The 15,539-nt window shown below is 32.9% G+C and overlaps 1 pseudogene; it reads right to left on the reverse strand.

The window, feature by feature from the left end:
* Window positions 6,831-7,502, reverse strand: OR9R13P (olfactory receptor family 9 subfamily R member 13, pseudogene; annotated as a pseudogene).

The following is a 15,539-nucleotide window of genomic DNA, read 5'->3' on the forward strand; positions in this document are numbered from 1 at the left end:
TGGTCTATGAATGATAAACACTCAAATCATTTATGACATAGAATCAAAGAGGATTCTTGAAGATGGAATAAAAAATGCTGAGAACTAAGAGAAGCTATCCTAAGAATCAAAGGCCTATCCCTAAAAGATTTTGGCTTTCAGAGAGTGAGACTATTATTCAAAAAAAAGTAATGGAAATAACTAACTTTCTTCTCTGAACATCATACAGACTTTGCAGGCAACTTCATCAACAGTAGAACAGTTTTATCTGTAGGAAATTTAGGTTTAGTTGCCATCAATCACTCTGTAATGTTCAGTGAGAAGCAATGGGCATATGGTATTGACCATACCGATGAAAGCGCCTAGTTATATTGATAATTAAAGAAAAAAAACTAACTAAAATAACTGCCTTCTTGCTACTCAGAAGATTGAAAAAGAAGTTTAATTGGACTTGGAAAATAGAAGAGGTGCTACCAGACTTCTGATTTGGGCCAAGGTGGGAAGAAGGACCAGATCCAGTCTCCTGCCTAAATCAACGAAAGCAACAAAAGAGAGCATCTCTCTCTCTCTCTCTCTCTCTCTCTGTCTCTTTCTCTCTTCTTCTTCCCTCGGATATATATATCACACACAAACACACAGAAACAAATATATTTTTCTTTTCCAAGACATCAGATGGTAGGCAATGAAGGACAGTGATTCCTGAAAGATGGAAAAGTAATGTAGTAAGCCCAATGACTGCCCCAGCTTATTTTATTGAGAGCAATTCAAAAACTTGAAATTATAGTTAAAGATTATCCCAGAAAGAAAAATTTTACTTTGGTTCACTGGTGAATTATACCACACATTTAAGTAAAAACTTAACAACACTTCTACATAAACTTTTGCAAGGAATTTAAAATGAGGGAATACTTGCTAATTTGTTTCATGAAGCCAGTGTAAAGTTGGTATTAGACAGACAGAAACAGAGCAAGAAAAGAAAACGACAGACGAATATCTGTTGTGAGCATATATGCAACATTTCTAAACAAAATTTTAGTAAATTCAATCCAACAAAGGGTCTAACGGATAATACACTATGATCAAGTGGAGGCTATCCTAGGTGTGAGGCTGGTTTGACACTCAAAAATAAATCCGTGTAATTACTATGTTAACAAACTAAAAAGTATATATATATATATATATATCTCCCTTTTCATATATTTCATATTTCATATATATCCTATTTCATATATATATGTGTGTGTGTGTGTGTGTGTGTGTGTGTGTGTGTGTGAATTAATCTCAGGAGACGAAGAAAAGGCAGTTGATAAAATCAAACATTTATTCCAAATCAGCTTTCAGTAATTTTCCTCAGCTGATAAAGGGCATCTATGAAATAACTTATCAGTAATATCATCCTTAATGATGAAAGACTGAATGACTTCCTCGGAATATCAGGAAAAAGACAAGAAGTTAGATAAAATTGAAATGTAATTGATATTAGTTTAGCAGCAGCTTGGAGAGGATTCAAATTATGAACAATTTTGTTGAAAAAAAATTTTACTTCTTCAAATATCACATCATCTGATGACTTTCAATTTAATGAGACTATTGTAGTGACTTGCTCTAGCCTAGTCCCCTGAGATCAAACTGTGGCTCAGACAGCATTTATTGAGAGTATGGCAAACCAAAGGTTTCCCTCAACAATTTGTAAAAGTCGCGAAATGATTTGGAAACCTCTATCATGATTTCTGTTAAAAACTTCATCACTAATTAAACAGTTTAGTAAGAAGATAAAAGGGGCTATTTTGTATTATTGATTTATTTATTGAAAAATAAGCACTTGTATGTAGTGATCACTGAACAAGCTGTTAAATATTTTTATTATCACCCCTTTTGGTAACCACTAAAACAATTGAATCACATTTCTAGTGATTTACAACCCATCGCCCCTGCTCAGGACAATATGATACAGATGGAAATGAAGTAACTACAAAATACTTTGACCTCTTAATCATTGTTCTGGAAGCTTCATTCTATCACAGTACCCAGAATCTTTACCTTAGATTGAGTTAGAGTGGACAGCAGTCATCAGATGGCAGCAAACTGTAGCTGGGTCCAGGGTTCACTTTGGAGGCCAGAACCTTCCAGGAATCCTGAGCAGTTCTGTGCATCCTTGCCTGGATCCTAATGTTCTATTTAATTTTTATCTGTTCCCTCATATTTTATAAATTCTTTTTCTTACTAATTTTAATGTGTTGAAAGGAAAGAAAATTTTTGAAATGAGTCAAAAAGAGACTCGAAGTCCTTGGAAAGACTCACCAAAGAATAAGATATAGTCTTTGCTAAAGAGACATTTACTTCCTGTTGCAGGAATCAAAATAAATAAACATAATACATTTAAAATGCAATAGAAAATTTGAGAGAGCATAGAGAAATATATGGTTCTCGTACGTGCAACTTCACTTTTAAGAATTGAAATAATAAACTTTTCTACATATGCATATATAAAGTATATATTTTTAAATATCTATAAAATTATAGTGACATATTTCTCATCTTTTAAATAATACTATAATATTTTCTGTAAAACTTCTATTACATTCCAGATCATTTGTTCATAGTATAAGACCAACTGAAAAGTACTTATTATTTTACAAGACTCAAAAAACAATGCTATTCATGGAAGATGAGTTATAATAATGTGTTGAAGCTTAAAAGTTGAAAAGCAAAAATGTGACATATTTGCTAAACACAGACACAAGTGATATAATATAGGCTTATATTTCTCAAAGATGAAAACAGCAGAAATATTATTTTCTCAAAAACAGTATACAAAAGAGAAACATACAAAGAGCAAGAAAATACTAGAAACGAAAAAAGTAAAGAAAAATAGATTTGTAATGAGTGTGAATTATATACACTACCCTCATTTTAAGAGAATTACATTTCTCTTGGGAGAAGGGAAACTTGATTTATAAAATGTCACAGCTATAAGAGATTACATAGAAAAGTTGAAAATTAAAGCATAATATATTATTTATGATGATATAGTACATTATGGGTAAATATGATGTACTTTTCTTCTCTTGAGTTTTCTAAATTTTGTCTGATGCTTAAAACAAAAATTATAATACTGTCTTCTGTGGTTCTAAATGTATATACATGAAATATTCAAGAAAATTACATTATTAGTGGCAGAGGGTAAACAGACATAAAGGGAGAGTAAATTTCTGCACTTAAACACAAGTGATGCAATATAATTTAAGCTTATATTTCTCAAGGGTAAAAGAAGCAGGATAATTATTTCCTTAATAGTAAAATATACAAAAAAGGAACATAGATAAACAAAGATATTAAAAATGGCAAAAGTGCAAAATAACAGATTAATACAATTAATGTGAAAGAGATAGATTCCTCTCACTTAAAAATAAGGTGACTCTGTTGTGTATGTGTCGGGGTGGGGTGGGACTAAGTTTTAGAAAGTCACTGCTATAAAATGCTATATAAAAGAGGTAAAACTCAAAGATTTAATAAGACATATTAGGTAAAATCTTTAAAATAAGCCAAGAGCTATATTGATATTAAATAAAGTAGAATTCAGGATAATGCACTTATAAATATAACAAAGAAATGCATCTACATTTCTAAAACATATAACCAAATGTTATATAATACAATAAATCTAAAATTATTGTAGCAGAGAAAATGACCAAAGAAACACAAACGATACTTTAACACATTCAGTTTATGATATACCAAGAAAGCAAAAGTAAATGAAATTAGAGAGATTTGAATAAAATTCTTAACACCTTTGAATTAATAAATACCTTTATAATATGAAAACCTATAGAGGATAAAACTTCTTTGAGCAACTGCCACGTAATCTTCACCTCTATAGGCACTGCAGTCAGAAGGTTCTGTGTTCCCACCCTGACCTTGCTTGTTACTGGCAATGTGAAATTAAGCACATTACTTAATTCTTCTAAGATACAACTTCTATATTCATAAAATATATTAATATAAATTACACATTTAATACATATAATGTTGTCTTCATCATAAGTCTGATTTTAGGAATAAAGAAATATATGTGTAATTTATATAGTACCTGACATATATAGAAAGTTTTTTTAACTAACATCAACACTTTAAAAAACTGTTGATGAAAATTTTTCAAAAACTGCCTATGCTGGCAGTCTTCAAATCTACTATTTAATTTAAAAATTCTAAGAATTGAGCAAAAGTTTAGTAGGTTGAACTCATACGGAATAAAATAAATAGACAGTTATTTAAAAGTTCTCTGAGTCCTAAAATTATCAGAAAATAGAAGCTAATAAAGATTTTGTCACAATAGCAATTAATATATAAAATATATGGAAAAATGTTTACTGAAAAATATGTGGCTTCAAATATGGAAACTCTACAGCATTGCTAAAATGTAAAAAACATGATGATGAGAATGGCAATAATTATAAGAGTAGAAGCTATCGTTAACTGAATACTTTCTGGTGCTAAGTGCTTGGGTTATACTATTTTATGTGATCCTCTCACCTGTTGAACGAAGTAGGTAAACTAACAGCATCCCTTCAAGCTTAAAACCACTCAAGGACTTCTCACAGCTGTGATCGGGGCAGCACAGGGACTTACACCTAGGCTGTCTGACAGCAGAAGCAATACTCTTGGCCTTGTTCTCACAAAGGTGTATTCAAAATAAAGTCAATTACTTGCTAAATGAAATTCTGCTAAAAACAAATAGGAGTTATTTTTTTAAACACAAAATAATTCTGAAGACACTGAATTACTAAGTAATCTTAGCTGAGAAATGTTTGAAAAAAGATGGAGCCCTACCAGGCATTCAATACTACTGTGCAACAAGTATGTGACACCAGCATAAAAATAGACAAACAAATTGATGGAACAAAGCAAAAAACTGGAAAGACAATCTAGTATGTATAAAATGCACTATACGATCACAACAATACATTTCATGAGATGACAGAAATTATTATTTTTTTACAAATTTGGGTTATTTGGGTCCAATTGATTACTATTAAAATATTAATAGAAGACCAGTGGTTTCCTGATCCTGCTATAGCCAGGTTGTGTGTCCTATCAAGAATGATCTGTAAGACTTATTTGCCTGAAGTAACAGGAGCAAATTGGAAACAAAGCATCACTTTATTTTCATCAGCCAGGATTGGGGTCAAATTGAACTAGGGCATTTGGGGAAGACATGAGGTCTTAAAAGTACTTCCCCTTCTGCCTAAATTAAATTATCAATACCAGTTAAGAAAAAACCCTGCCGCATTGGGGTGGTGTACAAACCATGTGTGAGAAGACGAGAAATGAAAGAACTAACTTTCTGGTCTGACCCTTGTGGATGAGTGTCAGAAGACTGACAAACCACAGGTATAAATTAGTAAAACAAATGATGCACTCCCACTAATACATTCGACACAATTAGGTTCCTGGATTCTTACTGAGTATTCATTTATGTAATGAAATGAAAGAAAAACAGAGAAAGTAGGGCAAAACTTTCATTTCCTCTCATTTTTTTCTTCCTTCATTTTTCCTTTCTTTTCTGAAAGAAATTGTACTACAAATGAGGAAAAGAGGTGAAAACTCAGAGTAGATAAGAAAGATATGTGCAAAGTCTTCCTGTGAAAGAGCGATTTTTCAAATGTTAGAAAAATTGACTAATTGGTAGAAAAGAACTTGAGTAAGGACCTCAGTCCATATCATGGAAAAAACACTTTTATATTAACTAAAATTTTACAATAATATATTAAACAATTAAAATTAAAAAATATTTATCTGATTTTGACTGGCTAAGCGTATGTACTATATTAAAAGAGAAAAGACCAATAAATAAAATTGTATACAAATATTACTGGTCTACGCCAAAAATTGATCAAAATGTTAAAAGAAAATAGAATCACACAATAATATTTGCACAAACAGTGACAGGATAAATGGTCAAATTCATGACAGTTCCAGGACTGGCCTCATATGAATACCTGCATTCAGAAATACTTATTTCTAGGTAATGAGATTATATTTTCAGAATATTCCACAAGCTTTGAAATATATATTTGGATAATAAAAGATCTGGGGCCATACTAGTATTGAGTTTTGGCTACAACAATTTATAGTCTCCCAGTACCTCAATTTCCCCATTTGAAAATGGTAACAAAAATGATATATGGCATATAGTACCTGTTCTTTATGTGTAACTTTTATCATCATAAAATATATCACTGTATACTAGAAGAAAATGAAGAAATAAAAATTAGAAGAATGTTATTGACATATTTTCCACCTTAAGAATTGCTTCTCAAATGATATATTGTGGGCCCCCTTTTCATAGGAATAGTGATTCTAAGGATGACATTCCTCGGAATATAAGCCTGGACCTTTGGGAAAGAATAGGACCTGTACTCAAAAGTGTCCTATGTAACCATTACCATTCCGTTTTGCCAACTACACAAGGGGGCTGTTATCTTTTTGAGACAAATGTCAGTTTACCTGCTTTCTGGAATAAAAAAGTTAAAGAATAGTTCTGACACATGTAATATTGTTGTAATTATTATATAATAATGGCTCTTAATATTTTCTTCTTAACCAGGATAAAATTGAATGAAAATACTATTACAACATCATGAGTGGAAGACATATATGCTTTCATATATTCCAAGCAAATAAAATAAAGATGCCTATACTCATATTATTAGAAATATTATTTCATAAAACTTAGAAAAATATTTGTTGCCATTTGTATAAATATCTCTATATAATAATTTTACAAGAACAAGGATAACGAGGACCCTTAGAAAACAAAATTTTTCCATTACATGATGGTTTTACAGGTATCAGTGAGAGAATCTCCTGTGTAATATTCTTTGCACAGCATCTTTCACATCTCTGTTTCTCGGACTATGTATTAGAGAGTTTAACACTGGTATTATAAGCGTGTAGACCACAGCCTCAGTCTTGCTTTGCTCTGGTGAGGAGATGGCCCCAGGTTGGGCACACACGAAGAACACAGTCCTGTAGAATAAACTCACCCCTGCTATACGGAAGCCACAGGTGGCGGTCTTCCTCTTGCCGTGGCGAGGGGATCTTCAGGACAGTGGAGAGGATAGAAGCATAGGAGACTAGAATGATAGTTGTGGTGGTGATGATGATGAGAGCAGAGAGGTAAACAGTACAATCTCATTCACAAAGGTGTCAATGCATGAGATCTTGATCAGGGCTGCGACATCACAGAAAAAGGGGTCCAATCTGTTTTCTCCACAGAAATGCCAACTGAAGGTGAAACATGTATGGACTATGGCGTTGATGCATCCACAGATATAGGATCCGATAGTCACCAGTCGAACACAGACTTTCTGGGACATGTGCACAGGGTAAAGGAGAGGGGAGCAAATGGCCGACAAGCAATCAAATGCCATGAAAGCCAGAAGAAAGCCTTCAGTTATCACAAATAGGGCAAAGAAGAAAAATTGAGCAGCACAGCCATTGTAAGAATTTTTTTTTTTTTTTTTTGAGGAAGATTAGCCCTGAGCTAACTGCTGCCAATCCTCCTCTTTTCACTAAGGAAGACTGGCCCTGAGCTAACATCGTACCCATCTTCCTCTACTTTATATGCGGGATCCCTACCACAGCATGGCTTGCCAAGCGGTGCCATGTCCGCACCCAGGTCTGAACCGGTGAACCCCGGGCTGCCGAAGAGGAACGTATGCACTTAACCGCTGCGCCGCGGGGCTGGCCCCAGCAATTTTCTTTTTGTTAGACAAGAAGTTAACTAAAGTTTTGGGAGCAACGACTGCGGAGCAGCAGAGTTCTAAAAGGGACAAGTTTCTGCAAAAGAAATGCATAGGCATTTGAAGTCTGGAGTCCACCTTAATGTCAGTTAGCATGCTGATATTTCCCGCCACAGTGGCCACGTAGAGCAGCAAGAACACTAGGAATAAGAGGATCTGTAATGTTGGAGGCGTCCTGAACCCCAGCAGAATAAACTCAGTCACCGCTGAGTAATTCTTACCCAGCTGACTCTTCATAGCTGAGACATAGGTGGAACTGGAGAAATGGTAAAAAAGGAAGAATTGAGTGATGAGAATGTTTGTTTTAGTAAAATAACTAGGAACTATTATGCAAAAAAAGTTTTTCATATCATATTGTACCCAATATTTTATAAAACACCAGTGAACGTAAAGAATGGAAAACTATTTTTTAAAAGTCTTCCTAGAGAGGAGTTCAATCAGATTGGTTCTCCTTTTTACATACACTTATTTATGAATTGCAGATTTGCTCTCTACTTGTGTTTTGAGGAAGTGAAGATTCTGGGAAAATGTCTGGAAACAAATAAGAGTTTTTTCTCTTTCTTGATTTATTATCAGTTTACTGCCATTGAAAGTTGCCTTACTCAGTGGAAGACATTTCTCACAGACATAATCTGTGAGAAATTTTATTTGGAGTGAAAATCTGTTCAAATGATGGTCTCATTTTATTTTTTTAATGATTACTTAGTTTCTTTATCTACTATAGAAAAATAATATACAAGGATTGTATCTGTCTTTCTTACATTAGGAGAAAGACTTCAGATCTTGACAAAAGCATCACTCTTTTATACATTAACCTCATGTCCTTATTTGTTTCATTATTTTTGTCCCTATGGTGACACATCTCTTAGTGGTACAGCTCATGTGCCAGAAACAGAAGTGACTCTTGCTTATATTTCCAGAACAAAATGAAATCAGATTTTTATTGTTTTCCTCCCTCTCTTCCTCCCTTCTTTCGTTCCTCCCTTCCTTCCCTCTTTGTTCCCCTTGGATTTTGCAGGTTGGAACGCAAGTGTAGAATTGTAAGGTCTTGGGCAGGGAGTTTTCTGTCTTCTCAGAAACAGACAAATCTAATTAGAAATACAAAGATATGTCCATATGAGGGATAGAAGGCACATGGGATAAATTAAAAATAGCTATAAATGAAAACAAAGAAAGAAATATGTCTTTAAATCAGCTTGCATTATATTTATGTAGGCTTACGCTATTTTGACTATAAAATGTCCCTAAATAAAATACAGTGGAGAGGTACAGAAAGGAAGAAATTTTTATTATAGTTTTATGAATGGGGAAAATGAGGTAAAAACAGATTTAAGAGGTGTATTTAGAGTCATGAGATTGAGCAGCATAGCAGTTTACTGTTCAAAAATCTATCATAAAGTTAAAAAAACTGACAAATGATAAATTAAAAAATTCACATATTTTATAAATGTCTCATAAGTATAAAAACTTATAACCCTGTGTCTATATAAATTTATGTATAAATGGTATAATTATAATAAATAAAATTGTATGTGATATAAATTATAAAATGTTTCCATTTCTCATAATTTTTCTTGTTGTCTTTGCTATGGATTCATTATTTTAAGATAGATTGGGACTGTGGAAGTATATTACAGTCCCTTTTGTCTACTTACAATATCCATTTCGTTGAAAAACTTAAAGGTTGAGAGAAATGTTGACTGATTTTAGCAGGCATAGGAATGGTCAAAATAACCTCTGACGTGGCCTATCAACCACAAAAAATGCTAGTTTCATTCAATTCATATTTTACATAAACAAGAATCTGGTTTCAACAGAAAAATTGAAAAAAAAAGGAAGATGTAAATAAATCTATCTAAAGGAGAAGAGTATTGAGAGTAAACAAATATAAGAGATAGTCTCAAGAATGAATTCTACTTCTTATCTTAGTAAACTCACTATATTGAAATAGAGTACATTCATAAAGAAACAAAATTACGAAAAGAAGCAAATCTCTGTTTACCAGGAAGTTTTTCTGCAACATGGACTGCATTTTCTCACTGTTTACAGCATGACTCAAATTGTTAAGAAGAACAAGTACTAGCCAAAATTATAGCTCATCTCTCTCTGTTTTCTTTTTTTAGTTTACTGTACTTTGTCATTGATTAAACCAACAAATAGACCTGGGCTGAGTTCTGAGAGAAATTCTTTCATGGACAGGAAAACCAGAGTGGTTGGCATTTCCCCTGCAGGATGTTAATTAGAGACTAAGTTCTCTCTCACCAGTAATGCATTTTGTATCATAGTGCTAAAAGAAAAATGAGAGAAGAAATTACTAATTAGTAAATTCACCAGACTTTTAGAAAGTTAGAAGTGCTGCCTAGAGGACATGATAACTAAACTTCTACTCACAAATCAGAAAAATAGAAAAACACATTTGCATGAGAAGTGCTTGATTCTTCTTTTATTTTCATGATTGACACAGAGCGGCATTCACGATTTTTCCTTTGAATGGATTACAACTTTTACTTTTAGAAACTCATTTCTTATTTTTACTGTAAATACATCATGCTTGTATTAAAGGAAAATTAATACAGGAAACAATCTAAATAGTCAATGGAAGAGTTGGAAAAAGAGCAGGATTTTGAAGTAACATAGGTACTAGCTAGAGCAGGCAGTCATCTCTCCACCTAGGATTTCAAGGCATGAGAAAAGGTGGTGTTAGAAGATCCCAGAAGGCTGAGAATTTCTTCAAGGATGAGAAGCACGGTGGGGCTTGCCTTGTAGGTGCTAGAAACAAATAGAGAAACAGCTCAAGAAGCACATTGAAAGTGAAAGAAATTCCCTCTCTGCATATGTCCTCAGTTCTGCCATTGTCATGTGAAAGCACCATAGACAATAGATCAATGAGTGAGGGAAACTGGACTTGGCCCACGGGCTACAGTTGGATGACCACTACTCTAGAATGTACAAGATTCCTCCACTAAAATATTGGGAAAGAAAGAATCCTACTTGAAAATTTTCAAGATTTCCCACAATCATTTTCTGTGCATTTCAAAATGTTCCTAGAGATCCTAGGTTATTGTGATAATATTTCCCTTCAGCTAGAAAAACTTTCTTTGGCATTTCTCAGAGTGCAAATTTGGCATAATGCCATCTCTTAGTTTTCCTTTAACTCAAAAGTTTCCTATTTTGCCTTCAATTCCAAAGTATAGTTTCCCTGGATGTAGCATTTTGATTGGTCTCCACTCCTATCTTAAGCACTTTAAAGATGTTGTTCCATTGTCTTCTAGTTTGAATTGTTTCTGACATAAAGTCTGGGCTCTAACTTGTATTTCTGTGTATATAACGTCGTTTTTTTTGCTCGTTGTGTCACCAATATTCTCTTTTTGACTCATTTTCAGAAAGTTTATTCTAACGTGCCTTCATTTGTTTTTGTTTTTTGTTTTTTTTTTGCATTTATCCTACTTGGTTTTGTGAATCTTCCTGCATCTGTTTGTAGTTTGTAGTTATCATCAATTTTGAAAAAAACTTTGCCCGTTATAGTTTCTAACATTTTTCTGACCCCTCTTCTTCCAATTACATATGTAATATTTTCTCGGCTCTCACTGAATGTTCATTTTTTTCCTTTTTATCTCTATGCTTATGTTCTATTTGTTTCTATTGTTATGTATTCAAGTTTAAAATCTTTTCTTCTTGATGTTTCCTTTTTCTCAAATATTACTGTCATTCACTGCTTTTTGTCCCATATCTGAATATAGTTGGTTCACATATTTTCTCTAGAGTTTAGTTTTGGTTGTGGAAGACAAATCTTGCATAGTTATTCTTTCATGAGAAGATGTGGAAACATCTTAAATTCAATACTTTTTCAATATTAAATGACCTTTACATTTGCAGTATAAATACATACTTCAGTGACATTTTATTATTTCTTATATATTGAAGTATTTTATTTGTTAATATTCTGCTTAGAACTTTTGAAGTTAAATTTATGAGAGAAATTTATCTATAATTTTTTATTTTAATGCCTATATGAGACATGACAGACTGATAAATATAGTGAGGAAACATTTCCTTTGTGATTATTCCTGAAGGAGTTTAGGTAAGAATGGTCTTACCTTTTTAAACATTTGGAAGTAAACACTGGTGAAGCCATTTAAGTAAGGATCATACTTCTTGGGAGGATTATTAATAAAAATTTAATTTCCTTAATAGATATGTTAGAATTTATATTTCTCTTTATACATCATTTTGCTCTATTTAAAATAATTTTATTTTGAATCATCAATATTTCTTAAAAATATTGTTTACTACATTCCTTTTTTAATATCAGCAGGAGCTACAGTGATATCCCATTTTTCATTCTTGATGCTTGTGATTTAATATTGCTGGTTTATCTTTATTAAGTTGACTAGGAGCTTACTGATCTTTCTTACTAAAGTCTTACAAATCTTTCAAAGGATCCATGTTTAGTCATGTGAATAGTCTATATTGTTCATTTTTCTTTTTAACTTATTTTTATCTATATTATTTACCTCCTTTTATTTTTTTAATTCCCAAAGCCCCAGTACATAGTTGTGTATCTAGTTGTAAGTCACTACCTTCTTTTATTTTTTGTTCTGACTTGCTGTTTTCTATTTCGCGTTATTAAGACAGATGAATCTTATTGATGTTCCTGCTTTATAATCTTTACCCATAAGGCTTTGTATATCCCTCTAATACTTCTTTTTCTGCATCCCAGAAGTTTAGATATATCGTAATTTGTCATCATTTGGTGTGATTTCTTTTTTATCCAATGATTTTTAGGAAGCATTTATTTTTAGTGTCCATGCCCATAGAGTTTTCTAGTTATCTAATTGTTATTGATTTCCATACTAAGTTGAAGTGATCAAAGAACATTCACTGAATGTTTTCAACCTTTGAATTTGTTCAGGGTTTCTTTATGTCTCATCTGTTGTGAATGGTAGTGTTGCTCATGTATTTATAAGCAGTAGCGTGTTGTTATTGCTAATGCTGTGGTGGGAATTTTAAAGATGAGAAAAAGTATATTGGAATCTGGTACATTTTATAGATTAGATACCCAAGCTGCACCCCATGTGCTTTCTCATTGGAGACGTTGGAAAGTTAAAGTCTTCTGCTACTAAGTTTCTTGACACAGATTTTTTTCTATCAATTATAGCCATACAAACTCAGAATTTGGAAGGGGATCAACTTTTTGTTCCTTTTGACTTTTTCTACAAGTTAGGAAGGTTGTGACTGTAGGTGGGCTTTTTTTTCTGCAGTATTTTTGAGTATTTCTAGAGAAACTATTTTGATGAATGAGGAAGCAGTGACATCGTTTTGTGTCTTCATTTTTGATCCCTGGATCAGAGTTATGGTGCTGTATTTTTAAAATCATACCTCCAATGGTAGCCCTCTTTGTGAATTAATCCTATATTGCTCTAAGGGTCATTACAAGAGTGTCACCCAGAAGTTTCTCTAGCCTTTCCAAATTTGATAGGTCTCAGTTCACCTTAATGAATAACTTCCTGTTTAAAATACCTAAAGCACTTTGTCTTCCTATACTGATCAAATTTTTACTAATATTGTATTATACTAAGGAGAAGCTCTACCACCATATCATTTTGCTATATCTAGATGAAAAAAACTCCAGAAACATTACAGAAATAATTTTTAATTAAAAGTGGGAGTTTCTTGGGGCTGGCCTGGTGGCACAGCGGTTAAGTTTGCACGTTCCACTTCTCGGCAGCCCAGGGTTCGTCAGTTCGGATCCCGGGTGCGGACATGGCACCGCTTGGCAAAAGCCATGCTGTGGGAGGCGTCCCACATATAAAGTAGAGGAAGATGGGCATGGATGTTAGCTCAGGGCCAGTCTTCCTCAGCAAAAAGAGGAGGATTGAAGGCAGATGTTAGCTCAAGCCTAATCTTCCTAAAAAAGAAAAAAGAGAGAGAGAGTTTCTAAAAGTAGAATTACAATTAACTTCTGGAAATACTTAGGAAAAAATGGCATCCCTGTAATATTAGGCTCATTAATAGGGTATTATATCTCTTATATGACTGTAGTCACATAATAATTTTTAAGGAATTCTTAAATATAGGTCTTGATCTCATAAATATTTTTACTAAGGATTTTTCTAAAATTTTATTGAATGCTATTACTTCCCCCATTTTATTTTCTAACTGTTTATTATTTAAATACAGGAAAGCAAAGAATTAGCAAAACTTTATCTGACTGAGTTTGTGATTTTGAGAGCATTTGTCTTGTCATGAAATATGTCTGCATCAAGAAATACAGGCAAATCATAATTTGGACTGAATTTTTGTCTTTTTTAAATTCATAGCAAATGTAATTTGCTACGTAATTTAAAATATTCATCTAAAACCTCTCTCATAGTGTACACACTTTTCAATCTGTTTCTCTATGCCTATCAGTATGTCTGCTGTGATAATTAGCAGAAAGTTTTTCTTTGTCAACGGAGAAAATAAGGTCAAGAGAAACTTCCAAAAAGATACAACCAGAGAAGAAAAAGGTCCTTGTTTTTGGACTATTATTAGACTATTTGTCTGTATCTGAGTTACTGCAGTCCTCCTGGACAACAGCCATGGAGCCTGCACTTACGTCTCCATAATTGACTTTATGGTTACTCTTCTCCCAATGGGATCTTTCACAGAAGATGAGCAAAACCTCAGTGCTGAAATATACTGAAAAAAGATTTCACAGGAATAAAAACGACTAAGACCATCATAAAGAACCACTGCTGATACTGTACCAGATGATCATGGACTCTGGAGGACACAAGGTTGGTATGCTCCTTCAGTATCCATGGTTATCCCACTATCTTTATTTCAAGATGTATAAAGTATATGAGAATTCAGGAGAGAAGCTTCCTTCTCTCCGTATTCCTTATCCTGATTGAAGCGTGAGGTCCCTTGAATTGATGTAGCTTTGAAGAAAGTCATTTACTGCAGTGTAAGGATTGGAATGTTCACCAGCTTCTCTCTCTGCTTCAAGAAAAGGCGAAAGGGTTAAGACATTTTTCACTTAAGCAACTACTGATGGAAATGAAATATTTGTAGTAAAAAATTTGAAATATATGTAATGAGGCAATAGAATGCGTTTATTTGGGGGAATAGTCTTGATCTGAGAAAATAAATGTATATTTGGAAATAGCTTTTGAGTATTTTATTTTATCCATGCTTAGTGATTTTGATGTTATTAATTTTAACATACCAATAACTTATCTACTTTTATTTTATTCTCAAAGATGGTTACAGTGATAACAGAAACTAAATAGACTGAGGTAAAATTATTTTAAATATATTTGTTACTGTCACATAATGATTCAAACACTGACTTGGCTAACACAATTGCTGTAAACACTATCACAGAGATTATAAGTAATACTTCTATTTTGTCTTACACGTAATATATATTTTGGATAAAGATCATTCTAAAACTATAAATACATTGAGGAAAGAAATTCAGAATGGGAGTAAAACTAGACAATAAAACATGCTATATTTTGGCTAAACTCCCTGCAAACGTATGATTCAAATATAATAAAATAACTTCCCTTACTACTTAATAGAATAAGTCTCAGAAGTTTAGTGTTATCTAGTCCAAATTCTTGATTCTTCATGACATTAAAATTGCTTTATGTGCAATATTTAATTGTTACAAGCAATGTATTTCTATATTTAAGAGAGTATTTATGTCATTAGAATCAAAGCCAAGATTTCATTGATTTGCCTTTTGCTTCTCAGCAGGTTTCTGCT

The sequence above is a fragment of the Equus caballus genome, chromosome 6, assembly GCF_041296265.1.
Source record: "Equus caballus isolate H_3958 breed thoroughbred chromosome 6, TB-T2T, whole genome shotgun sequence".
Taxonomy (NCBI): domain Eukaryota; kingdom Metazoa; phylum Chordata; class Mammalia; order Perissodactyla; family Equidae; genus Equus; species Equus caballus.